This window comes from Cnephaeus nilssonii (genome assembly GCF_951640355.1).
Source record: "Cnephaeus nilssonii genome assembly, chromosome: 12".
In the NCBI taxonomy this organism is placed as follows: Eukaryota; Metazoa; Chordata; class Mammalia; order Chiroptera; family Vespertilionidae; genus Cnephaeus; species Cnephaeus nilssonii.
Genome location: NC_137083.1, coordinates 56,925,352 through 56,952,122, shown reverse-complemented (window position 1 = coordinate 56,952,122; position 26,771 = coordinate 56,925,352). Strand labels below are relative to the sequence as shown.

General features: G+C 41.3%; 1 protein-coding gene across 12 annotated transcripts in view; it reads right to left on the bottom strand.

Moving 5' to 3' along the window:
• The window catches only part of CNOT4 (CCR4-NOT transcription complex subunit 4), a 141,166-nt gene extending 133,203 nt beyond the window's left edge, over positions 1 to 7,963 (bottom strand). For 11 of the 12 annotated variants that reach the window (XR_013814266.1, XM_079785408.1, XM_079785415.1 and 8 more), the window contains exon 1: positions 7,766 to 7,963. The gene's annotated coding sequence lies outside the window, so the exon portion shown is untranslated. Of the gene's footprint in view, positions 1 to 6,624 lie in introns of all 12 variants that reach the window. The other variant, XM_079785411.1, reaches the window with a different exon arrangement.
• Between the last annotated feature and the right edge of the window lie 18,808 nt (positions 7,964 to 26,771).

Genomic DNA, 26,771 nt, shown 5'->3' with positions numbered 1-26,771 from the left:
GTAGCTTTTATCTAATGAAATTTTTTGAAATTATTTAAGTAGTCATGCATCATTTCCTTTCCAAAAGCTGGGCTTAGATACAAATTGCAGTTTACTATCAAAGACAAATAGACTACATTTCCTCAGTTTTCTATTTTCCAAAATCTTGGTGTCATTTCTGGATATAAGTGACTGAAAAGGAGATAGAATCAATTAGCTGCCAAATCCTGTAGAATTTCCACACTAACATCCCTCAAATGACCCCTTACCTAGGTAGCTAGATGTTAATTTTTCACACTCAACTGTTCAACCCCAAAATTTGCTGCACTCTACTGAAAAGCAATCTTTCTAAAAGCACTTTTATTGTCATCTTCTGCCCCCTACCAACTCTAATGGCTCCTTACTGCTTAACATATCAAATTCAATTTGACAGTGAATTAACCTTTCATAATCTAGCTCTACCCTACTATACTACCTTCTCCAACACCATTTTCAGCAATTAACACCTTATTCCATTGAGAACAAACTCCTTACATCCCTGTCACATCAAGCAGGTCCCACCATTTAGGGGTTACTCATGGTTCCATCCCACACATGGAATAAATGGAATATTCTCCTTCTGGAGATGTTTTGCCAATGCAAATAGTACATACTCTTTTTTAAAAATATATATTTTTTTATTCATTTCAGACAGGGAGAGGGAGAGAGAGATAGAAACATAAATGATGAGAATCATTGATTGGCTGCCTCCTGCACACCCCTTACTGGGCATTGGCATGAAACCCGGGCATGTGCCCTTGACCGGAATCAAATCCGGGACCCTTCAGTCTGCAGGCCCAGGTTCTATCCACTGAGCAAAACCGGCTAGGGCAAAATAGTACATATTCTTTGTTCAAGTCCAACTTTCTCCAGGGAGCTCCACATCTAGAACTTTAGTCTGAAGAAACCCCTACACTAACATGATTCAGACTATATGTACCACACATTATTTGTATAATGCTTTAGATAATGTTATTTATATTATGGAAGTATACCCAACAAGATAAAAACTCTTAGGAGAGGTAAGATCATTTCCCAAAAACTGTGTCTATAATAAGTACTCAATGATTATTTGACAAGCTAACTGAACAATCCTGATTTTTAAAAATCAAGGTATTTTATGTCAAAAGAGTTCTAGCACAAATGAAATAATGTGACGACTAGGATTTGCTTCAAAACAATCTAGGTCAAAGTGAGAGGGACAAAGGAGTAAGAAAGTGGGGATACAGATAAACTCACATGGGCTATAAATTGATCATCTTTGGCCCAGCCGTGTGGGTCAGTGGTTGAGCATCAACTTATGAACCAGTAGATCAGAGTTCAATTTCCGGTCAGGGCACATGCCTGGGTTGCAGGCTAGATGCCCAGTGTGGGGCATGCAGGAAGCAGCCGGTAGATGGTTCACATCATTGATGATGTTTCTATCTCTCTCTCCCTCTCCCTTCCTCTCTGAAATCAATAAAAATATATTTTAAAATTAAATAAATTGATCATCTTTGAAGTTACAGCTATGTGGAGGTTTACTTTTATACCTGTTTAAAATTTTTCACATTAATAATTTTATTTTTTAAAAGTAGCAATAGTCTCGCCCTAGCTGGTTTGGCTCAGTGGATAGAGCATCAGCCTATGGACTGGAGAGTCCCGGGTTTGATTCCAGTCAAGGGCACATGCCTGGGTTGCGGGCTTGATCCCCAATGGGGGGTGTGCAGGAGGCAGCCGATCAATAATTCTCTTTCATCACTGATGTTTCGATCTCTCTCTCCCTCTCCCTTCCTTTCTGAAATCAATAAAAATATATATTAAAAAAAAAAAGTACCACCCTAACTGGTTTGGCTCAGTGGATAGAGCATAGGCCTGCAGACTGAAGGGTCCCAGGTTCGATTCCAGTCAAGGGCATGTACCTTGGTTGCGGGCACAACCCCAGTAGGGGGTGGGCAGGAGGCAGCTGATCGATGTTTCTCTCTCATCAATGTTTCTAACTCTCTATCCCTCTCTCTTCCTCTCAGTAAAAATCAATAAAATATATTATTTTTTAAAAGTACCAATAGTCTCTTTACTTCATTTTAAATGACAAAACCAAAACACATTGTAACATTTTATTTACCCAACAAATAACCTCGGTCCACATTTAGAGTACGGTAAGAAAAAAATTTCTGAATAGATATAATTTGGTAGGGAACTTTTATGATCCTAATTCTTACTTAAGAATTAAACAAAAATAGTTAGAGGAATAATCTAATCAAAATGGCAGGGAATCTCAATCAAAAGAAAAAAGTGACCTTACCACCAAAAGCAATACTATTTATATTTCAATTTTTTATTCAATTACAGTGTTCACAAGAGGGTCCACCCTAACAACTGCTGAAAATCAAAAACACTGAAAAAAGCCGTAAACAAAATATGAAAGGCAGAAAATCGAGGGGGGGGGGGGTGGAGTTGCTACAAATCAGCCAATGTTGTTTCATGAAGACACCTATTGCTCTTAATAAGGAATGAATTAGTTTCTTAAACAAGCAGAAAAATTAGACTTCTTCTTTGGTCCAAGGACTGCAAAACATGTTTAAGAAATTTCAGATGCCTAGCCAGTGTGGGTCAGTAGTTGAGTGTCAACCTATGAACCAGGAGGTGATGGTTCAATTCCCAGTCAGGGCACATGTCTGGGTTGCAGGCTTGATCCCTAGTGTGGGGTGTGCAGGAGGCAATGGATCAATGATTCTCTCATCATTGATGTTTCCATTTCTCTCTCCCTCTCCCTTTCTCTCTGAAATCAATAAAAATAAATTATTTTTTTTAAAAAAAGACATTTCACATATTTGGCTTAATAACAGTGTATTTGTTGCTGCTAAAGAATGCAACCCCTTTTATATTTCAGTCTATAGCTAGTTTTCAAAATTCAATCACTACAACTTTTCCTACAACATTATTCACTAAATTCTTCCAAAAGCAGGACTACAAAGCAGTAACACCTAGTATCTTAAAATGATAGCATTTTATTCTCATTATACCATTATTTTGCCTTGACTTTTCCCCCCAAACTGGTTTTAGGCAGATATACAAACTAATCTGATTATTCTGATTTCCTCATCTCTAAATACTCAAGAGGTGAGATTTTAGTTACCATAAATATGACATATATTGACAAATTTAGTTACCATAAATATGACTAAATATGACATATATTTTGCACAAATATCTGACATACACACATATACAAATAGCAAGGTTCATCCTAAGAGTGATATATCATCCACCCATTACCCAATGCAATTAAAGTTTAAAACAGGCAACTCTCTTGTATAAAAAGAGATTAGTAAGAATGAAATCCTCCTCACAAATAAAAAATTCATACTCAAATTGCCTTGTTACTTGTACTATCTTTATTTTTTTAATATTTTTATTGATTTTTAGAGAGAAAGGAAGGGAAAGGGAGAGAGAAATATTGATGTGAGAGCGAAACACTGATCAGTTACCTCCTGCACACACACACACACACACACACACACACACACACACACACACACCAGGGATCAAGTTCCCAACCCCAGCATGTGCACTGATGTGGAATGAAACCTGCAATCCCTTAGTGCATGGGATGATGCCCAACCAACTGAGCCACACAGGCCAGGGGACTTGTAATATCTTTAAAGTTAAGTTTTCCTAGCAAGTAAAAATAATCTTCTTTTTAATAGCATGTAATTTCTCTCTCCTGGTAAAAGAAAAACTCTGATATGGGAAAGTTAACCTAAAGTGCCTACTACTGAAATTTTCTCTTCTATAAACTACTTTCTGATAAAAAATAAAAGAATCATACTACGAAAAAGAAATGTGACAAAACCCACTGAATTATACTATTACTACACTTGAAAAAGTTGACACCACACAATCTTTTCTAATAGAAACCACATAATAATAAGATTAAAAACAATTCTGGAGAAAGTTCTTTCATTAAACCACTAAATATGTGACTTAAAAGTCCCACTTAAAGAAAGAGAAAAGTCCCACTTATCTTCTTTTCTTGCATCACTTATTCAGTAAATTATGCCATCTTTATAATTTTTGTACTCTCAACTTTTGAAACATATATATATATATATATATACATACATATACAGATATATATATATACATATACATTACTATCTTTAAAATATCAGGGATATTACCACATTTTATATAGGAATGGACATTTGCAAATTGTTCCTATTATTCTGTGGTAACATAAAATTTTTTAAATCTCAGAATACGTTGGGGGGGACACTTTGTAAAGTATTTGATATATAATTGCTATGCTGTACACCTAAGACTAATACAAAATAATGTTGAATGCAAAGTGTAGTTGAAAAAAATTTAAATCTCAGAATGTGTTAATAAGTTTTATCCAATACATACTATTCCAATGGGATGAAAACCATTTATAAATTCCACTTAGATTAAGAAATCCTTTGAGAAAAGTATGTAGTACATTCTAGTTACACTATTTCTAGAACACTAAAAATCTCTATAACCTATTTCCCTACTGTTTTTCTTTGGAACCAACTGAGGTGAATATAACTTCTTTCACAAAAAGTCAAGACAGTACCATATTTAATAACACAAAGCTATTTTTTTACAGAGGTTGAAGTTTTCACATATTAAAACTTTCTATTTCTCCTGATCTATAAAAATAATCATAATGACTTAAAATAGATTCTCCTGAGTATTATTTGCAGTTATCCCCAACGCCCAAAACACATTAAAATAGTGTATATAGCTTCACCTTAAAAACAGCAGGAGAGAAGGAAAGGAAAGACTTGTAAAATACAGTACTTAAACTGAGAAGATATTTTTCCATTCTCTTAAGACATGTAAAATAATTTTAAAAATAAAATTCCCTGATTACAAGGAGTTTATCATTAAGCAGTACCCTCTTTCTTTTACACAGTAATGAGTTGCAAGTTATTAGTAGTGCTCCCATTTACGCTGAAGTTGAAGGCATTACAAAACAATTTTCCTGCATTTTGCCATTTGATTATAGCTCATCCTAATAAAATGAAAGATTTCTCTTCAACTTTATGAAAACAAATGTTATAATAAGTCAACTTTAAGTAATTCATGCTCAAAAACCTTCCTATAGAAATAATATATTCATCTGAAGAATTCAACAACTTTGAACCTGGCAGAAAGTATCCCAACCATCAAAATTATGAAGCTGCAATGTTCATAATGTTACATCTAAAAATTTAAACTATACAAAAATATTTTGAAATCTCAGCTCCCTATTTCCTATCAAAATGTCAAACAACTTTAGAATTCTTTAGATGTGATAAAGATCCCAAAGTAAATTCATTTTGACTTTAGAGTGCTAAAACTAAGAATTTGATGATTGCAGAAAAAAAGAAGTGTGCAGTGGAGAAAATTACTTGAAATTATATTTACTGAGGCAGTGTCTTTACAAAAGAAAAGATGTATTAAAATCATTAACCCTCTTCTGCCAGATAAACAGTCCTCTCCTAGAACACATTGCTTATAATTCAGCCAAATATGACTGCCAAGAGTTTCTAAGCCTGTGTGCTAGGTTTGTTCAAAGTGGGAAGCTTCTCCACCAGCATATTACAAAGAAAAATGAAATACATTTTCTACTTAAGAGTGAAGATCAATTGTATTAAACACATTCCGACTGATAAACTAAATGTAAGGAATATTTTTTTAAAAAAAACCTACTAATAAATTAAATGTAAGTAATGTTTTTTAAAAACCTCATTTTAGAACAAGGTTTGCTATATAAATTGCTTCCAATTCCCCAGAGTAGGGATCTATTTAGTTTCCCCAGAGTGGGGCTTAAGTAGCTAAAAAGAAAAAAAGAAGTTTTATAAACAGCTTTTCTACCTCGGTTTACAGTTGATAAAACAGACCATTTATCACAATCAAGTGATCATAATGCCAAAAGTAAGATTACTCAAGTATTACAGATAAAATTTGTAAAAATCACAATACAGTAATGTGCAAAAGTGATTTAAAACTATGTATCTCTATTTATACTTGAAGTATTACTTTAGCAAATAAGAGATATATTGCTGCATGAGATCACTATTATGAACTTTTTAACATTTTTACATATATCTTAAGAACACAATGTCTTATTTCAATGTGACATGTATGTATCGGATTTTTGTAATCCTGTTCGCTTTCCTGGTAATTCTTTTTTTTTTTTTTTCACAGTGGTCTGATTAAAGCAAAGGCTCCTTCTTCCCATGTTACATTAGTCAATGTATTTCAATTTAGCTCTTGCCACCAAATGCATGTATGTGCACTTTGTCATTTCTTTCCCCCAGTCCTTCATCTCTTCTATGGAAAAATGAATTTAATTTGGGGGGAGGGGAAACAATCTACTTTCCTTTTGAATACAATATCTAGTGGGTTTTCAAAAGAAAACAATGTATCCAGATACTTACTATTCTAAGAATGTCAAAGAGAGAACTTCCAAAATCCAAAAACACTAAGTCTGATATTAGCTGGAGAGGAACTTTCCATTCAAACCATAAATTAAACATGCCATCAATTAAGCTGAACATCAATATCATTCCTTTAGTCAATAATCAATATGGAAGGGATCTGTAACCCACAAACCTGCATATAATCAAAATGTCACTTATACTTGCTTGAGGAGTTCACAGATGCATTTGGTTGTGTGCCAGATTTCTCTTATTTTGAAATGTCAAGGCTAACATTTGTTAGTATAATCAGAGCCAGCATTAAGTGTCCTGGGGAGAGGCAATTCAGAAGAACGCTTAGTAGCATGGACAAACCGGTCCAAAATGAAAAGGGGAAAAAAAAACAACAACAAAAAAACACCCTCCCAACAGAGCGAATAATCCACAAATCACTGAACACAAAACGAAAACGTCCCTCTCCTGCGTAGCCTCAGTAGACGCTCTTCACTCAGAACGTGCCCTAGTACCCTTCCTCACTTCCTTCACTTCCAACTTCCTTGACGTGCCAGGGGCCAACACGGGGCACCCCGTTTTTCTGGAAGTAAATGTGGAAAGAATCTGTACAGGAGAGAGGGAGGGAAGAGGCACTTCCCAAGGAGGCTGTGAAACAGGTGGGTTAGCACGAGCAGCAGCATAGCGAAGGGGCAGCTTTAAAATGACAGATGCGGTTAAAGCGATGACACTACCCCTCGGAGGAAGCCCTCCTGGGGCAGACAGGCCGGGGGCTGATTGCAAGCGCAAGAAGGGGGCAAAGGCTAACTCCAGAGCGGCAGCGGAGCACAAACACGCCGCAGGACGAGTGGGCAGGGAGCAGTGGGATTCGCGAGCGGCAGCGGCAACACGGGTCAGGGTGGAAGTGATGGCTTTGGTCTTGGGAGACGGGGGGCCGCTGCGAAAGGACGTCAGAGAGGGGAAAGCGGGCTGGGGAGCCAGGAGTCCTGAGCTCTAAGGTTCCTGCCCCAACAAACATGTAGAGGGGAGAGCAGAAGACGAAAAGCCGCCCCGACTCCCCAATAGGAGAAATTTTCCAAGGAGTCGCTGCTCGCCGCCACGGCGCCTTCTGCCCGCTCCCTTTTCCTGGTGGTAACTGCTGTGGCGTAGAGCGGAGAGGGAGGAAGAGGAGGAGGAGGAGGAGGAAGACCAAGAAAGAGGAGGGTGAAGATGAGGCGAGGGTGGGGAGCGAGGGGGTGCGGCCTGCACAGTTCCAGCGAAGCCTCCGCTCTCTCGTAGCCGGTCAGTGCCGGGTTTCCCCTAAGCCCAGCCCCGCATAGACTCACCCGCCTGCCTTGCCTCGCTTTTCCCTTAGCCGACTCCACGAGCTGCCGCGTCCTCACAAGAGACCCCTGGACGAGTGTCGAGGAAAAAACTCTTCAGAACCGGGCCTGATTGCTTCAGCGAGTCCGACCTTTACGGCTGAGAGAGACACCCTCAGCTTTCGGTGGGTTCCACAGCCAGACGGGCAACCATCTTACATTAGGGTAAGACTCCTCTGGCTTCCCATGCGCAGGCGCACGCCGATCCGGCAGGGAGGGGCGGGGGAGGGGCGGGAGGAGCGGTGGGCGGCCTCTCCCACGGCACTCTGGGAGTTGTAGTTTTCGGACGGTAACCGCCCAGTTGCAAGCTGGGAGTTGAAGTTCTCCCTCTCCGGGCTGCTAGACTCCCTCACGTGGCTGCCAGACTACCGCCTTTCTTCGTGTTTTGCTTGCTGCACTGCCCGCGTGTGCTACTCCGCTGTCATTTGGTCGGCGATCTGGTTTGTGGTTTTGTTTTCTCGGTGTTTGCTCAAATATGGGATACCAAAACTCAGGGTGAGATTAACCAATTTAGGGGAAGCCAAGAACGTCTCTGCCCTGCCCCGCCTACCATAGATATTGAAGGGGCGGGATGGAGGCAGACTGGCAAGGTAAGGAGCGCGGGATTTGATCTAGGGAGAGAACTGGATACTGAATTGTCTGTTTGCGAAAATAGATCCTTAGGAGCCACTAGTCTTGATGCCATCCTCACCATTAATCTCCAGTAAAGAGATAATACAGGTGTACAAGAGAATGGAAGATCCTTGCACTTACAAAAATGTGTTTCTGATTACAATAAATTTGAGAACATTTTGCGGGTTTTGGTGCAAATTATTGTTACTTCGGTTTTCAGCCTGCACAGCCCTCACAGCCCTGCGCACTGTTTGGAAAGTCCTCACACATCAATACATCCCAAAGAGTATAAAAATACACCCGCAATTCCTTTGATCGGCCAAGTCACAGGAATCAACTTACTGGTTCCTCCCGATTGCCTCCTAGAATTCTGGTGAAAGTGGCGCTCCAAGCCGTCGTTTCTGTTTATTGCGTGTATTCTTTCATTCATAAAACAAATACTGAGCTCCTCCTATGTCCCTGCACTGTTTTATGCACGGGAAAATGTTGCTGAGCAAAACACAAAATTCCCTCTTCCCATTCTAGAAATTCCTGTATCCTAGTGTGTGTTGGGGTAAGGGGAAAGGGAGAGGCGGCAATTTTTTTTATATTATTAAAATGAATAGTATATCACAGTTAATGAACATTTTAAAACAAGGAAGGGGGATAGGTAAAGAGCTTGCAATTTTATTTTTTAATTTTTTATTTATTAATTTTAGAGAGAGAGAAACATCGATTTGTTGTTCCACTTACTTATGCATTCATTGGTTGATTCTTGTATGTGCCGTGACCAGAGATCAAACCTGTAACCTTGGCATATCAGGACACACTCTAACCAACTGAGCTACCCCACCAGGGCAAGAGGTTGCAGTTTTAAACCTGTTCACCTAATCTCATAGCAAGAAGCCTTCATTCTTTTTTAAATACTGGTACATTTGTTCTTTGTATTTTGGTTTCTTCACTATGGAGCCTAAAGACTACAGTTACGTGGTGAAAACTTAAAATATGTAATAAATTCACAATTTACCATAAACTTCTAATTGTAGAATCATAAAATTATCTGGCAAGGAAACTTAGGGAATCATTTGGATTCACCTTTAGATTAACTGTCTAAACAGCATAGATGTACAGGAGTGGGGAAAAGTAGGTTTACATTCGTGAGTATGGGAAACAGTTTATTCTTGCATTATTTTGTATTTATTGGTAATAATCATAACTTACATGTATTTTTCCATATGAACAACTGTAAACCTACTTTTGCCCAGCCCTGTATTTTTTTAAATGTGTGGTTTTTACATTATCAGTCTTATGGTGGAATATAAACAAAGTAATAAGAATAAAATATGACCCCTTCTCATTATTAAAGATTAGAAACATTTCATTAAAAACTAGGATAGTTCTTGCCCTGGCCAGCGTGGCTCAGTTGGTTGAGTGTCCTCCTATGCACTAAAGAGTTACTGGTTCGATTCCCTATCCAGGCACATACCTAGGTTTTGGGTTCAATCCCCAGTCGGGGTGCATATGGGAGGCAACCAATCAATGTTTTCTCTCACACCAATGTTTCTCTCTCCCTCCCTTCCCCTTCCTCTCTCTAAAATCAATAAAAACATTTTTTTAAAAAAGAACTAGTGTAGTTTTTAATCATCATCTAAGTCATTAATAGTTCTCAACCTTATTTTACCCAACACACATTTTTTTTAATTTTATTTTAGAGAAAGAGAAAAAAAACACATTGATTTGTTGTTCCACTTATTTATGCATTCATTGGTTGATTCTTGTATGTACCCCAACCAGGATCAAATCTGCAACCTTGGCATATTGGACGACTCTCTAACCAACTGAGCTACCCAGCTGGACGCGACATACTTTTTTTTAATAACACATATTTCTGTAACATCTCCTTCATTAGCCTAAAATGAAATTCATAGATAGTATTACCTACCTAAATATATGATTTGTAATATAAGAAGAACAAAGAAAATAATTTATAATACAATAATTCATATTTCAATGTACAAATGCTCAGGCATGACTGTTCTATAAAATGTAATCAAGTCATCATTTACTGGCAGTTATAAAATCCCCATGAATGTGAAAGCTACAAATGTCAGCTGACACAAGTATGGTATTTCAGCCACCTTTGATGGACAACACTAATCTGTCCTCAGTGTCCACTGTAAATGCATTCCTAAAACATTCACTGTTAGAATTATGTAAAAAAAAATTTAAAAAAACAGCTTTGGGTTCATATATAAAATAGTTTAGGTTTTAGGTAAGGTCATTATAAATAGAAACATTATAAATTTTTCACATATGCTGGGGCATTTAAAGTTTGTTAGGGACACAAAATAATTTTTCATGTGGGGAACACGCACACAAGCAGGAAGTCTCGCTTACTGGTCCTGGCTCTCTAAAGGCCAGTAGTACCTCCCAGACTACCCAACACTAGGGGGCAACACCACGCTTACTGAGAGTCATTCATTGGTGGAGAGCAGCGATTTTCAACCTTTTCCATCTCATGGCACACATAAACTAAGTACTAAAATTCTCCGGCACACCAAAAAATGTATTCTATTTTTGCCGATCTGACAAAAAATATAGGTATAATCTTGGTTCATTCACACCAGACAGCTATTGTTGTGTTGGCTGTTGTCATTTTTTAAATTTGACAACCTAAGGGAAAAGAGGTCAGTGCCCCTGACTAAATAGTTAGGTATTGCATATTTTAAAAATTCTTGTGGTACACCAGTTGAAAAATCAATGGTGAAGACTAACACTTCCTAGGTCACCAACCAATTAGGGACAGAGTCACTACCTTCTCAGGCCAATGTTCCTTTTACTATCCTGTATTACCAATTTTTCATATATTATATGTATGTATATGTGTATATGTTTAATTTCATATAACAGTTCTCATATAATTTTAAAAGTTAATTAACATTAAATTCTATTGCCTAGCTGCCTAGTGATTCCTCAGTGTAGGACATCTATTCACTTAGTAAATAATTTTTACATGTAAGCATGTGCTTGGTGCTGTTGGTACAGCAAACATTGTCCTCATAAAGCATGGTGCCTAGTGAAGAAGGTGGAAAAGAAATAATCAGACATATAAATAAATACAACTATCCTATATAATAAAAGCCTAATATGCTAAGTGGCTGGTCAGCCATTCAGCCAATCAAAGAGTAATATACTAATGATATGCTAAGGCCGGCTCAACCACTCACTATGATGTGCACTGACCACCAGGGGGCAGATGGTTGACCAGTCACTCTGACACGCACTGACCACCAGGGGGCAGATGCTCAACACAGGAGCTTCCCCCTGGTGGTCAGTGCGCTCCCACAGGGGGAGCGCCACTCAGCCAGAAGCCAGGCTCATGGCTGGCAAGCGCAGCTGCATGGCGGGAACCTCTCCCGCCTCCACAGCGCTAAGGATATCCAATTGCTGGCTTAGGCCACGGTGAGCGGGCCTAAGCCATCAGTCGGACATCCCCCGAGGACTCCCGGTCTACAAGAGGGTGCAGGCCGGACTGAAGGACCCCCCCCCCCCGCCCCGGGGTGCATGAATTTTGTGCACCAGGCCTCTAGTATAAATATAAATCCTTATATGTAATTAGAGGCCGGGTATACAGATTCGTGCACCAGTAGGGTCCCTCAGCCTGGCCTGTGGGGATTGGGCTGAAACTGGCTCTCTGACATCCCTTGAGGGGTCCTGGATTGCAAGAGGGCACAGGCCAGGCCAAGGGCCCCTACCAGTGCACAATCGGGGCCAGGGAGGGACCACAGGAGGGCCCCAGGGCGTGTCCGGCCCTTCTTGCCTAGTCCCAATCGGCCGGACCCCAGCAACAAGCTAACCTACTGGTCAGAGCATCTGCCCACTGGTGGTCAGTGTGCATTATAGCGACTCATCGAATGGTCGAATGAATGGTCAGACACTTAGCATATTAGGCTTTTATTATTAGGATATGTTTATATACTGTATATGAGGCCCCTAGAACCATAAGAAATGCAAAAAATTCACTGTTAATAACTCATTCTCAAATCGCCCCCCTTATAAATCAAATTGCTCCCATGTGGGGCGTGTGCCCCATGTTGGGAACCACTGCTATAGACATTATTTCAATATTCACCATTCTCCTTTTACCAAAGGAGCCCCGTCTACAAAGCCATTTTTTTAAGTCAGGAAATCTTAGAGCCATTCATGAGGACATCCCCATTACCCAGTTCATCACCAAGTCCTATTGTTTCAATCTCAAAAAATATATCTGAATTCATTACCTTCTTTTCTATCTTCACTGCTACCATAATCAGAACCAACATCTGGATAACTGAAATGTTCTCTTAATTAATTGCTCCATTTTCATTCTTTTTAAAAAATATTTTTTTTAATTGATTTCAGAGAGGAAGGGAGAGGGAGATAGAAACATCAATGATGAGAGAGAATAATTGACTGGCTGCCCCCTGCACACCCCCTACTGGCCAATCGACACTCAACCACTGAGCCAGCCGGGCCATTTTTATTCATTTTTTTCTCCTATCCATTCTCCAAAGAGCAGAGTGATCTATTTTTTAAAATGTATAAAACTAATTCATACACACAATAAATCAATACAGCAATTTATGAAGAAAAAGTTATTTTCTCCATTGCTTTCCAAGTGCAATCCTCCAAGGTAACCAACCACACACTAAAATTTGATATGTACATATTCTCCCATTCTTTTTTCTGTGCTATGCAGAAATATACACAAATATTTTATTGATTCTTTCTATTTCTAAAAATGGATTACATTATATATAATATATCATGTTGTCATTTACATATATATATAATGATCATTCTTTCAGGTCAATATGTAGTTCTTTGCCTTTCTCTTATTAATTGATTGATTTTTTTTTTATCCCTGTCCTTTTTTAAAATATATATATTTCTTTATTGATTTCAGAGAGGAAGGGAGAAGGAGAGACAGATAGAAACATCAATGATGAGAGAGAATCATTGATCGGCTGCCTCCTGCACGCCCCCTACTGGGGATCGAGCCACCAACCCAGGCATGTGCCCTTGGCTAGAATTGAACCTGGGCTTTATCCACTGAGCCAAGCCGGCTAGGGCTATCCCTGTCCTTTTTATATATATAGCCATGTAATATTCTGAGAATGGAAGTAAAATAAATTAATAACTTCCCCAGTGATGGACATTCAGTAGCATGGTCTTTTATTATTTATTTATTTTATTAATCCTCATCCAAGAATACTTTCCATTGATCTTTTAGGGAGAGTGGAAGAGAGAAGGAAAGACAGAGAGAAACATCAATGCGAGAGAAACACATCAATTGGTTGCCTCCTGCATGTGCCTTGACTAGGGCCTGGGTCTGGGAGGAGCCTGCAACCAAGGTATGTGTCCTTGACCGGCATTGAACCCAGGGCCCTTTGGTCTGCAGACTGATGATCTATCCACTGAGCCAAACTGGCTAGGGCAAGCATCATCTTTTAAAATGTAAATTAGATCATGCTTCTCTTAAACTTCATCATATTCCTCTCTTAAAATTCAAGACTGGTTGCTCACCATAGCCCACACTAGTCTTAAGTTTTTTTCTACTGCATGGTCCCTGCATATTTTCCACGATTAACCTGTAAAGATCTTCACTGACTATCCTCTTCGCCACCAATCTAAATTAGGTTTCGCTCTTAAATGTTCTCATAACATCTTGTAAATGCCTTCAGAGTACTCATCATAGTTATAATAGTGACATATTTATGCATTTCAGTCCTCTATTATATATTTTGAAACTTTATTTGCTATTTTTTTCATATCACTACATATTATTTTTTTTTTAACAATTTCTGGGTACTTCAACTATTCCTTTGTTCTTTTATTTTTCTCTTTCATGGATGCCATGTTCTTTGGAAGCTTGTTTAGAGAAAGTTAATGGCCTTTTAGGCTTCCTCCACATGAATAGGAGTTCACTTTTGGAATAAGAATTATATGTCACGGGGGAGCATCAGGATTAAGAGATGCTTCGGTGGGGCATGGCCAAAAAATGGTTGAGAACCACTGGTCTATAGAGAGTAGGAAAACAGCTTCATCATAAAAACAACAAAATATCAGAGAAATAATGATTGCCCATTTGAGATAGGTGAACTAAAAAATCATGGAGGTAGTATTTTGCCTACTTACTGATTTTTTTCTAATGCTTATCTTCTTGGGTTCTGCTATAGGAGCAACATATTCTTGGGCTTATCTAGGCTACAGAAGGAGAATACCTTCTTCTCTAGCCTAGATAAGGGGAAGGTTAATGGGCAACCAACATTATGGGTTGCTTCTCATTTTTTCAATCTTCATAAATTATATATATATATATATATACACACACACACATATATATATATACTTTTAATAAATAAAATTTTCAAGTTATTCTTGAGATATAGTCTCAAATGTAGACCTGCTGGGCTGAAGGAAATGATCAGTTTTATGATCTTTGTTATAGCCAGATTAATATTCATTTAATGTTAATGAATATTAATGTCACTTTATTTGTGGAGCTTCCCCCACCCCCCAAAAAAATAACATTTACTTTGAGTTTTACCATTACTATAATTTTTTAAAGTTTTAATTATTTTATGAGTATTTCAGTGCTAAATATTGGGTATATGGTAGTGAGCTCCCTTAAAGATCTTAGGGTTTAAAAGGGAAAACAGAAAAAAGGTAAACAAAATAATAAGCAAGTAAAACTCTATATGTTGTCAGAGTAATAGGAAAGAAAAGGAACAGAGTAATAGAAATACCGGGGGTGGGGATTTACTTTACATTGGAAAGTCTCTCTAAAGAGATAACTTAATCTGAAATCTAAAGGATTAGAAGGGATCACCCATTTAAAGAATGGCCTGTGCCAAGACCCTGACACAGGAATGAGTTTAGCATATTCCAGGAATGGCAAGTTAGCCAGTGAAGTTGGAGCATATAAAGGCAGCGTGGTAGGAGAAGAGGCTAGGGAAGAAGGCAAAATTCAGATTATGAAGTTTATATGGAATTTGGATTTTATTCTAAGTAGATTAAGAGAGGATTAAATAGATTTGAAGCAAAAGAGTGACATAAATCAATTTATCTTTTCAAAAGATCAGGGTAGCTGCCAGGTGGAGATGAATCAAAGAAAGGTGGAGAGACAAGTTAGGAAGCCTTTGTGCAGCCTAGAATAAATAAATGGCTTAGACTAGGGCAAGGCTGGGACTGGGACAAGGCTGGGACTAGGGTGATGTGAGGGAGGCATTCGCTTTGGGCACAAAATGTAAGCAAGCACAAAAAGATGCAGTATAAAGGTAAATGATATTTTGAGATAACATTTTTAGAAATCAAAATTAATGCCAAAAAATATGTGATGAACAAAATGTCACCTGGCTAGTGTGGCTAAGTGGTTAGGCATCAACCCATGAACCAGGAGGTCACTGATTCCTGGTCAGGGAACATGACTGGGTTGCTGTCTCAATCCCCAGTGTGGGGCGTGCTGGAGGCAGCTGATTGATGACTCTCTCTCATCATTGATGTTTCAGTCTCTCTCTCCCTTTCCCTTCCTCTCTGAAGTCAATAAATTTATATATTTTAAGTGTCAAAATATAAAATAAAGACAAAATGAGACCCTGAGTTGATAAATCCCAGCCTTACTTCCCTCCCCCTAATCCTGGCTCTGGTTCCAATAAAACTTTATTTACCAAATAGGTAGCTGGCTCTAAGGCTGTAGTTTGCTGGTGTTTTTTTTTTTTTTTAAGTGTTTATATAAGAGGAAATAAATAATGGCCCATTAATATGTACCCTACAACCAAACAGTTCCTCTCCTGGCATACACAGGTATGCCAGGAAAAATTAATGGCAGCATTAGTAGGAATAGCAAAAGCACTGGAAACAACCCAAATGTCAATCAATAGTAGAATGGATAAATTGAGTAATTTAATACAGTGTAATATTACGCAGCAAAAAAATGAATTCACTACAGCTACACATTTCAATTTCAAGAATGAATTTCAAAAACAAAATATTGGAATAAAAAAGGAAGAAGGAAAAAAGTCACAGATGAATATATAACAGTATGATACATTTTATAGGAAGTTCACAAATAGGCAAAACTAAATAATATTGCCAGAGAGACATAGATTACTATTACAAAGAAAAACAATGAAATGTTTTATACCAAATGTAGGACATGATTATCTCTATGGGGAGAAAAAGGGACATGATCTCAGAAGGTTACACAGGGAACTTCTAAAGAACTGGTGCTGGTCTATTTCTTTATCTTGTAGACTCACGAGTGTTCATGTTACTACTATTTTTAAGAAATGCAGATACATTTTGTATTCTCCTTTGTGTGATATGCTTCACAATTAAAACAATTATATTATTCAGGGACATACTCATGAAAAATTGGATAAGTAGTCAGGTTTCCCTTGCTGAAAGACACTAAGTCAATATTTTTGCAGGCCAGTTTTGGCAATCATTCAAGAAACAGATAATGCTTCTCTTATTCAACTCTTCTTTTTTTATAATATATTTTTATTCATTTCAGAGAGGACGAGAGAGGGAGAAAGAGATAGAAACATCAATGATGAGAGGGAATCATTGATCGGCTGCCTCCTGTACACACCTTATGGGGATCAAGCCTGCAACCCAGGCATGTGCCCTTGACTGAAATCGAACCCAGGACCCTTCAGTCTGTAGGCAAATGCTCTATCCACTGAGCCAAACCAGCTAGGGCTTATTCAACTCTTCTTAATCAATTTCTTTACTTATGGAAATAAATGCACTATAACTTACTACATCAACAAATTAAAGTAGGAAACACATACGATCTTTAAGATTTCTTTTTAATCCAATATATATATTTCTTTTTAATCCAATATATATATATATATATTTCTTTTTTAAAATATATTTTATTGATTTTTTACAGAGAGGAAGAGAGAGGGATAGAGAGCTAGAAACATCGATGAGAGAGAAACATCAACCAGCTGCCTCCTGCACCCCCCCCACACACACACACACACACTGGGGATGTGCCCGAAACCAATGTACATGCCCCTGACCGGAATCGAACCTGGGACCTTTCAGTCCGTAGACCGACGCTCTATCCACTGAGCCAAACCGGCTTCGGCTATATATTTCTTTTTAATATAAGATTTCTTATATATATATATATATATAGAGAGAGAGAGAGAGAGAGAGACAGAGAGACAGAGAGAGACAGAGACAGAGAGAGAGAGAAGCATCTACGTAAGCATCTACGTAAGAGAGAACATCGATTGGTTGCCTTTCTTATATGCCCTGACCAGGGGTCAAACCCACAACCTTTCGGCGATGCTCCAACCAACTGAGCCACACCAGCCACAGCTGATCGTAAAGATATTTTATGAATCACTTTTATTAAATAAGTAGTTGGCCATATCTTCTTTTGTTCCCTCAAACTCTTTTATTAATCCAGTCAACAAATGTTTATTAAGCACTTATTTTGTTTGCCACTCACTGTGCTAGACACGGGGAACACTACAGCCATGCTCCTCTCTGCCTGGGAAAGGCACACAGTGAACAAGACTTAGATACACTGTGGTTAGTGCTCTGAAGATGACAAACATGATGAGCTGGGTGAGGCAGGTTTGGAATGGAGGGATCAGGGAAACCCTCTCTAAGCAGATGGCATTTGATATTCTATTTTGAACCTTACAGAGTATTATTTTTAATAAAGTAAATATAAATCTTTAATATCCCACATTAACAAAAAGTTCTTTATGGGTCCTCCCCCCAGCCCTCAGAGTAAAGGGGTCTTGAGATAAAAAACTGACTAAACCACTATGGTTTATCCCCAGCTGTGATTGGTTATCTCTTGCTCTGACCTCATAAGGAATTGCAAACAACTCCTATATAAGGCCCTGGCTGGGTTGATGATTTTGTCCTTTATGGCGCAGGAAGCTGATTTGTGGTGACCTATTGGACTTGAACTAGTTAGCTTTTCTCCTCCCTACTCCAATCCCCTTTGTGTTTCTTTTTTTATTTATTCTTTTTTCTCTTTTCTCATTTTTCTCACATTTTTTCTTTTTCTCATTTTTTCTTTAGAATTTTTTAAGTTAATATAGTTAATATTTGTATAGTTAGTATAGTTAGTATTGGGGGGCGGGTGAGAAAGGGTGTTCCTCAGCCCGGCCTGCACCCTCTCCAATCTGGGACCTCGCAGGGGATAACAGGCAGTCGGACATCCCTCTCACAATCCAGAACTGCTGGCTCCGAACCGATCACCTGCCTGCCTGATTGCCCCTAACTTCTTCTGCCTGCCAGCCTGATTGTCCCTAACTGCTCCCCTGCTGGCTTGATTGCCCCTAAGCACCTCTGCCTCCACCCCGCATCCGGGACCCAGGATTCCCTCCTCCAGCAGACCACAGGCACCCGGGATCCGGGCTTCCCTCCCTCTGGTCAGCCATAGGCGCCCAGGCCATCTGCAGCCACAGGGGATGGTGGGCAGGTGGCTTCGCCTGGGCTGCAGCCAAAGTGCTGGTGCCCAGGACCGTGGGGTGGACGGCTTATCTATCTACCAGGCTGTAGCCAGCTGCAGGTGCTGGTGCCTGGACCACAGGCAGGCAGCTTCTTCGTCTTCCCTGGGATGCAGTGTGGGCGGCTTCTCCGGCTGGCTGCGGCCTGGGATCATGGGGCAGGCAGCTTCTTTGTCTCCCGGGCCGCACCCAGCCTTAGGCACTGGGGCCCGGTTTCTCTGTCTCCCCCAGGACATGGGGCAGGCAGACGTGAGGCTTCTGTGGCTGGCTGCGGCCTGGGATCACGGGGCATGTGGCTTCTTGGTCTCCCTGGCTGCAGCCAGACTCAGGCGCTGGCGCCAGAATTCTCCGACCCCCACAGGCCCAGAGTGGCGGAGGGCGGGGCTGCCGCCATGGTTTCAGGTTAATTTGCATATTCACTCTGATTGGCTGGTAGTGTAGCGGAGTGATGGTAATTTGCATGTTTCCCTTTTATTAGTGTAGATTTGGTAATAAACTTGATGCTCCAGAAAGAAAAGAAAGGAAATACATATGATGATTCTAAAAGATGCAGAAAAGGCTTTCAATAAAAAGTCAATTCAGCTAAAGGAGTTCATCACCACCAAACCAGTATTATATGAAATGCTGAAAGGCATTCTTTAAGAAGAGGAAGAAGAAGAAAAAGGTAAAGATAAAAATTATGAACAACAAATACATATCTATCAACAAGTGAATCTAAAAATCAAGTGAATAAAAAAATCTGATGAACAGAATAAACTGGTGAATATAATAGAATCAGGGGCATAGAAAGGGAGTGGACTGACAATTCTCAGGGGGAAAGGAGTGTGGGGGGTGTGGGAAGAGACTGGATAAAAATCGTACACCTGTGGATGAGGACAGTGGGGCGAGGGGTAAGGGCAGAGGGTGGGATGGGAACCTGGTGGAGGGGAGCTATGGGGGGAAAAAGGAACAATTGTAATAATCTGAACAATAAAGATAAAAAAAGGTCAATTCAGTGATTAAAATATATATTTTAACAAACCAGGAATAAAAGGGAAGTTTCTTAATCAACTAAAAACCTGCAGCAAACATTACACTTAATAGTAAAGTTATAAATGCATTTTCTTTAAAACATGGCAAGGATGTTCATTCACTACTATTACAGTTACTATTCAGCATACTGGAAGGTCTAGTCTGACTTTAGAAAGTAAGAGTAGGTACCTTCCAGTGAGTCATCTAGGTACCCAGTTTTGTCCTTGACTGCCAGCATAATCAGGTACTTGGTAGAAGGAAACATAAATTCTAAAGAGAAAGCCTACATTATCCTAACTTTTAAGTTATTCCTACAAGTAATGCTTAAAATAAAGTGTCTAAAAAACAGTAAGAGATTATGGAATACACCTCAAGTCAAGACAATACAGGATTAAACACCAGTGCCTGCCATAATAAACTGATCATTAATGTACCCTTTTTCTCTCATCCCTGCCTCACTTTCCATACTTTCTCACTTCCTATACTCCTACATAACTACTTTCACCCAACTTCTTACTTCTAGTTCTGCTTCTGCAGGACTCTAGCCTCACACAGCAGGTGTACAGTCACATAAACCCCACCACAATCCAGATATAGAACACCCTAACAGGTGTTCTTGAACCCCTTTGCAGTCAGTCCTCTCTCCCTAACCTCAACCTCAAGCAACCACTGAACTTCTTTCTATTACAATCATTTTGCTTTTTACCCATCTTAATAATAAAAGGCATGTGGCTGTAATGCTGTAACGACCAACGACCAGATGGGGAACCACAGGGAACTGGGTGGGTGGCAGCGGTGGCTGGAGTGAAGCAGCCTGGGTTCCGGGTGGATGCCTGGTAGTGGCTGGAGCAAAGCAGCCCGGTCCCGGGTGTCTGGTGGCGGTGGCCAGAGAGAAGCAGCCTGGGTCCCGGGTGCCTGGCAGTTGGCGGGCAAGCAGGGCGGTGGGCAAGTGGGCGCGGCGAGGCAGGCATGGCGAGGCATGCATGGGTGGGCGGGGCCTCACTATTTCGCACGCTGAGCTTCTAGTCTATATAAATAAAAGCCCAGTGACTGGAACAGCGGAACTATCAGAATGACCAGTGGCCCCAAAAGGCACCCCCTTGGCTGGCCCTGCCCCGAGCAGCCCCCAACACCTGATGGGGGACGGCTCCGGCTGACCAACTGCCTGAGGCCTCTTCCCCGCCCGCAGCCCCTCCCCCCTGCCAGCCCAGCCTGATGGGCCCCTATTGTGGCAGGCTGGCCAGATCCCACCGTGCATGAATTCGTGCACCGGGCCTCTAGTTTTCATATAAGATAAAACCTTGATTTAAATTTTTTTTCATCTTGTTGACTTCATTGCATGGAAGTTAAAGAGAATTTATTGTATACTAGTGACCCGGTGCATGGATTCATGCACATTGAAAGGAAATTAATTAGAAGGTGGCCAGCGGGGCGGGACTGGGCGAGACGGGCCAGACACACCCTGGAGCCAACCTCCCTTGGTCCCTCCCCGGCTGGTTGCACCTGGGGCGGTGCCAGAGCTTAAAAGGCATCTGCAGAGTGAGAGGGGTCCCTCTGGCAGGTGGGGTCCCTCGGCCTGGCCTGCGGGAATCAGCCGAAACCAGCTATCCGACATCCCCCAAGGGGTCCCAGAGTGCGAGAGGGCACTCTGCAAAGTTGCTGTTGTACAGGGTGTGGAACGCAAAAGCAAGTGTGCAGTAAACCAGATTCGGAGCCACCAGTGCCCCAGCAACAACATAACCCACGGCTGAAGGTGGAATCACGCGGCTCTGCAAGGAATCAGGCTCCCTCCTCTCTGGTTTCAGGGTGTGTCACCTGAGAACCACCACTACCAAGTCACTGCAGCTCGGCAGCTCCTACGTTGAGCGTCTGCTCCTTGGTGGTCAGTGTGCATCATAGTGACCCGTCAGACAGTCGGGCAGTTAGCATATTAGCCTTTTATATATATAGATGCTTGAAACCGCTAACTTTGTCCAAAAAGGATCCTAGGAAGAATCTCATTTGTGTCTACTGCTGGGAGACACAGGGATGGCCACTTGAAGTCTATAGGATAGAAGATTACAAAATCCTGAGAGATGAACCTCCAGGGAAGAAACTAGCATACAAGATTAGTCATTGGAGGGTCGGGGGATGATACTGAGTCATATTTTTTACTTAGATATGTGTCCCAGTTCAGCCCCCTTTGTAAACTCATAGTTGAGTAATATGTGCAGCCAAGTGCAGAGTATATACTGGGGAGAGGAGGAAACGTGAGCCATGAGTCAACTCGGAAAAAGCAATTTCCCTAAAATCTCTGTGTGACATACTCACTTTATACTCACTCATGAAGCATGACACCCAAAGCACATTTGCCCAGAATTAGAGGAGCTTTGGCACCTTGAAAAAATAATGATGCACAGAGAGGGGGGAGGTGGCAACCAGGGCAGGTGACAGCTTGGTGAGCACCAACAGCCATGATGGGCATCTTTGCATGGTTTGGCAGGCAGCAGAATCCTGAGCAATTACAGCTACTGGGGTCCAGGAAGTAGACAACACAGCCCAATGATTAAGAATTTGGACTTCAGAGTCAGACAGGTCTGTATTGAAACCCCAAATGTCATTCCACCCTGCCTACATGAGGTGCCCTGATGTGACTAACGCTGACTAATGGTGCATGTCCAATCATTAACAACTATTTCATTCCCTCAACAAATACTTGTTGAGGACCTAAGTATAACAGGCACCGTTGAGGATGTGGCAGTAAGCAAAGCAAATGAGTTCCTTTTGCTAATGGATGAAGTACAGAGGCTCAACTCCCTCTGTGCTGGTATCCTGGTGTCTTAGTATTTCCAAGTTATAGACCCTTTATTACCTGCTACCAAGCTCCCTTGAAACACTTGGATTTGAAGTCTGCAGCTTTGCCCTGGATACTCTCATCAATTTCCTCTTGAGTCTCTTGCCCTTCCCCTCTCCTGTCCCCAACCGGCTCCTCTTTGCTGGGAGAAGAGCATTCAGATACTTATCCTCTGACAGCCCTGGTAACCTCATCAGAAGAAAGGAGAGCTGTCTAATTCCCTGAGACCAGTGCATCCCTTATGTACCTTTGCCCTGCTTTTTGCTTCTTTGGCCTTTCACGAAGAGACCAGTGTTAAAGATGATCCCATTAAGAACCCAGTCCCGGGGATCTCTGTCCTTGTCCTTATTTCGATCAGAGTCTGGCTCCAGCTGAAGTTGCTTGCTTACTTCATGTTCACTTTATCAGCCAGGCTTCTTGAATACAAAGAACAGCAATGGAACATAAGTGGAAAATAAATTTATTAGAAGAATATTGGATGACTCACAGAATTGGCTGGGAAATGGAGAACCAGTCTTGGAAAACAGGCAGGAATCGGGGGCTGGCAGCTGCAGCAGTCTGGTTAAGAGGACAAACATCGCAGACATTACACTCATCACCATTGCTCTGAATGGCTCGACTGGCACTGTGGCATCTGTTGCTAACTCTTCCTGCTTGCATCACTGACTGAGTCCTACAGTGAGCACCTAGTTGCAGAGCCTAGGTTACATGCCTGAGCGTTAGCTGTCTAGAAACTCAAGCAAAACTTGATGACATATTGATTACTCTCTTTGTTTTCCCTAGCTTCCCCTGGCTGATACTCCCCCCCCTACCCCATAAATTGGAAGGACCAGAGTTGGTCATGGGTTGAGATGATAATCATATTTGCAAAGAGGCTTCCATGGGTTTCATGCTGACCCCATTTGGGCCCATCATTGTATAACCATCCTTTGGATTTTGCTATTATTTCTTTTTATCGAGAGTTGTCTTTAGTTCCCTGGTCCTCTACCTCTTACTTTGCCATGTTTCCCTGCAACACTGTTTGAACCTGTTCATTCTGCTGTGTTTTCATGATTAAGACCCTTCTCCCAGCCTTAGTCCTTTCAAACTGTAGTCCTGTGTTCTATACCTTTTCCAGCTTTAAGGCCATTACACTGGAAAAATCTGTGCACATGTAGCTAAAGTTATTTCTTTAAAAAATTTTATTTTAGAGATGGGGGAGAGGGAGAGAGAGAGAGAGAGAGATTTGTTGTTCCATTTATTTATGCATTCATTGATTGCTTTTTGTATGTGCCCTGACCAGAGATAAAACCTGCAGCATTGGTATATTGAGACAACTCTCAAACCAACAGAGCTACCCAGCCAGGGCTAGCTAAAGTTATTTTTTTTCAACCACCTCATTCTGCTATCCAAACACTTAGCTCTAGAACAATCCTACTCATAAAATCCAGTTTTCTTTTGCATGCTACAAACCTCTAATTTCTACTATATTTCATTGTTCTCCTAAATTCCTAGAGGTTTTACATTTTTTAAAAAAAGTATATAAACCAAAAGGTTTCAAAGAGCCTCCTTTTTCAGTATTTACCTAATGTTTTTCCCTCTTAAGTGCTTGTCTGCATATCCTATATAATAAAAGAGTAATATGCAAATTGACTGTCACTCCAATACACAAGATGGCTGCCCCCATGTGGACACAAGATGGCTGCCACAAGATGGCCAGCAGGGGAGGGCAGTTAGGAGGGACCAGGTCTTCAAGAGAGGGCAGTTGTGGGCGATCAGGCCAGCAGGGGAGGGCAGTTAGGGGTGAACAGGCCAGCAAAAGAGGGAAGTTGGGAGTGAGTGGTCCTGCAGCGAAGGGCAGTTGGGGGTGACCAGGCCTGCAGGGGATGGCAGTTAGGGGCAATCAGGCTGGCAGGCAGAAGTGGTTAGGGGCAATCAGGAAGGCAGGCAGGTGAGCAGTTGGGAGCCTGCAGTCCTGGATTGTGAGAGGGATGTCCAACTGCCCGTTTAGTCCTGATCCTATGGGGATCAGGACTAAACGGGCAGTTGGACATCCCTCAAGGGGTCCAAGATTGGAGAGGGTGCAGGCTGGGCTGAGGGACACCCCCCCCATGCACGAATTTCGTGCACTGGGCCTCTAGTTTAGTTTTTTCTTTTTTTTTTTGCGGTATTATACTGGTGTATCTACATTTATATGGAGCCATATTCAACATATCATGATATGAAAAAAGTAGGGGACAGAAGTATGTGTATATTATCATTTGTGGGGGGAAAATTTGTATATACAAAGAATATCTCTGGAAGGGTACACAAGAAACTAGTAATGGTGATTCCCTCAGGGGAAGAATCTTTAGCTAGTGAGGAGGGGTGGGAGGGAGACCTTCTTTTCACTGTGTACTCAATATAGTGCCAAAATGAAATAAATTATTTCTACAGGGGGAAAAACACAGAGACAGAGGCAAAAACTGTAATAATGTGTGATTCATCCAGAAGACCTTGAAAAATGACTCCATTTAAAGACTTTTGGTTCGTGGTTTAAATAATTTCTGATTTCTCCTCTGGGTTTGATTGCCACAAAAACTCTGGGGAAAACAGGATTTTTTTATTTCACTTTATCTCTTTGGAGGGGCTGACCTCCATTTTTGAAGAGTAATTCTAGGACACAGGAGTCAGATATCTAACTGTATCTTTCCTTCTATGCTATCCCCTCTTCAGAAAGTATGTATTGAGCACCTGCAGGGCCACCAGGCCAGGGGCTACACATTGAGGTGGCCCATGTGCTGCAAACAGGTGTCATACTCTTATGAGAATAAAGTGGGAGAAAATATAAACTTGACCATGATAACTCTTTATATATATGTGTGTGTGTGTGTGTGTGTATATATATATATATATATATATATATATATATATATATGTGTGTGTGTGTGTGTGTGTACATATATATATATATATACTCTCTAATAAAATGGTAATATGCAAATTAACCATCACGCTGCTACATAAGCCACGCCCACCAGCCAAGCCACGCCCACCAGCCAATCAGGGCGAGTATGCAAATTAACCCCAATCCAAGATGGCTACAGCCACAGAGAGCAAGGTTTCCCAGGTAACAGAGCAAGCCAAGCTTTCCATAGCCGTTGCAGGCCTAAGCCTCCACTCAAGCTACAAAGTTTCAATTATAGAAGGTAAACAAATTCAAACAAATGGCGGCAGAATGGAGCTTGAGAGAGCAGGCCAGGGTTGCCGGCGGCAACAGGGGAAGCAAAGCTTTCTGCACACCCTGGCCGGGCTCACCCGCTTAAGGCTACAAAGTTTCAATTGTAGAAGGTGAATTAACTGCCACAGAAATGGCTGCCGCCCCAGAAATGGCTGCCGCCCCAGGCTAGAAAGTTTCAATTGTAGAAGGAAAATAAATTCCAGATACCAGGGCCTCCCCTTGGGTTGCCAGGGTTCGTGGCCAGCCTGCAAACCACCACAGGCCCCTCGCTCAGGCCGCCCCACACCCCAAAGGAACCCCCACCCTTATCTGTGACACCCTTCAGGGCAAACCAGCTGGCCCCCACCCATGCACCAGGCCTCTATCCTATCTAATAAAAGAGTAATATACAGATTGATCATCACTGCAACACACAATATAGCTGCCCCCATGTGGTCAAAGATCCTGCCCCCATGTGGACACAAGACGGCCACTACAAGATGGCCAGCAGGAGAGGGCAGTTGGGAGGCACCCGGCCTGCAAGGGAGGGCAGTTGTGAGGGACCAGGCCTGCAAGGGAGGGCAGTTGAGAGGGACCAGGCTTGCAAGGGAGGGCAGTTGGAGGTGATCAACACTGCAGGAGAGGGCAGTTAGGGGTGACCAGGCCGGCAGAAGAGGGAAGTTGGGGGCAAACAGGCTGGCAGGGGAGCAGTTAAGCATCAACTAGGCTGGCAGCGGAGTGGTTAGGGGGTGATCAGGCTGGCAGGCAGAAGCGGTTAGGGGCAATCAGGAAGGCAGGCAGGCAAGCAGTTGGGAGCCAGCAGTCCTG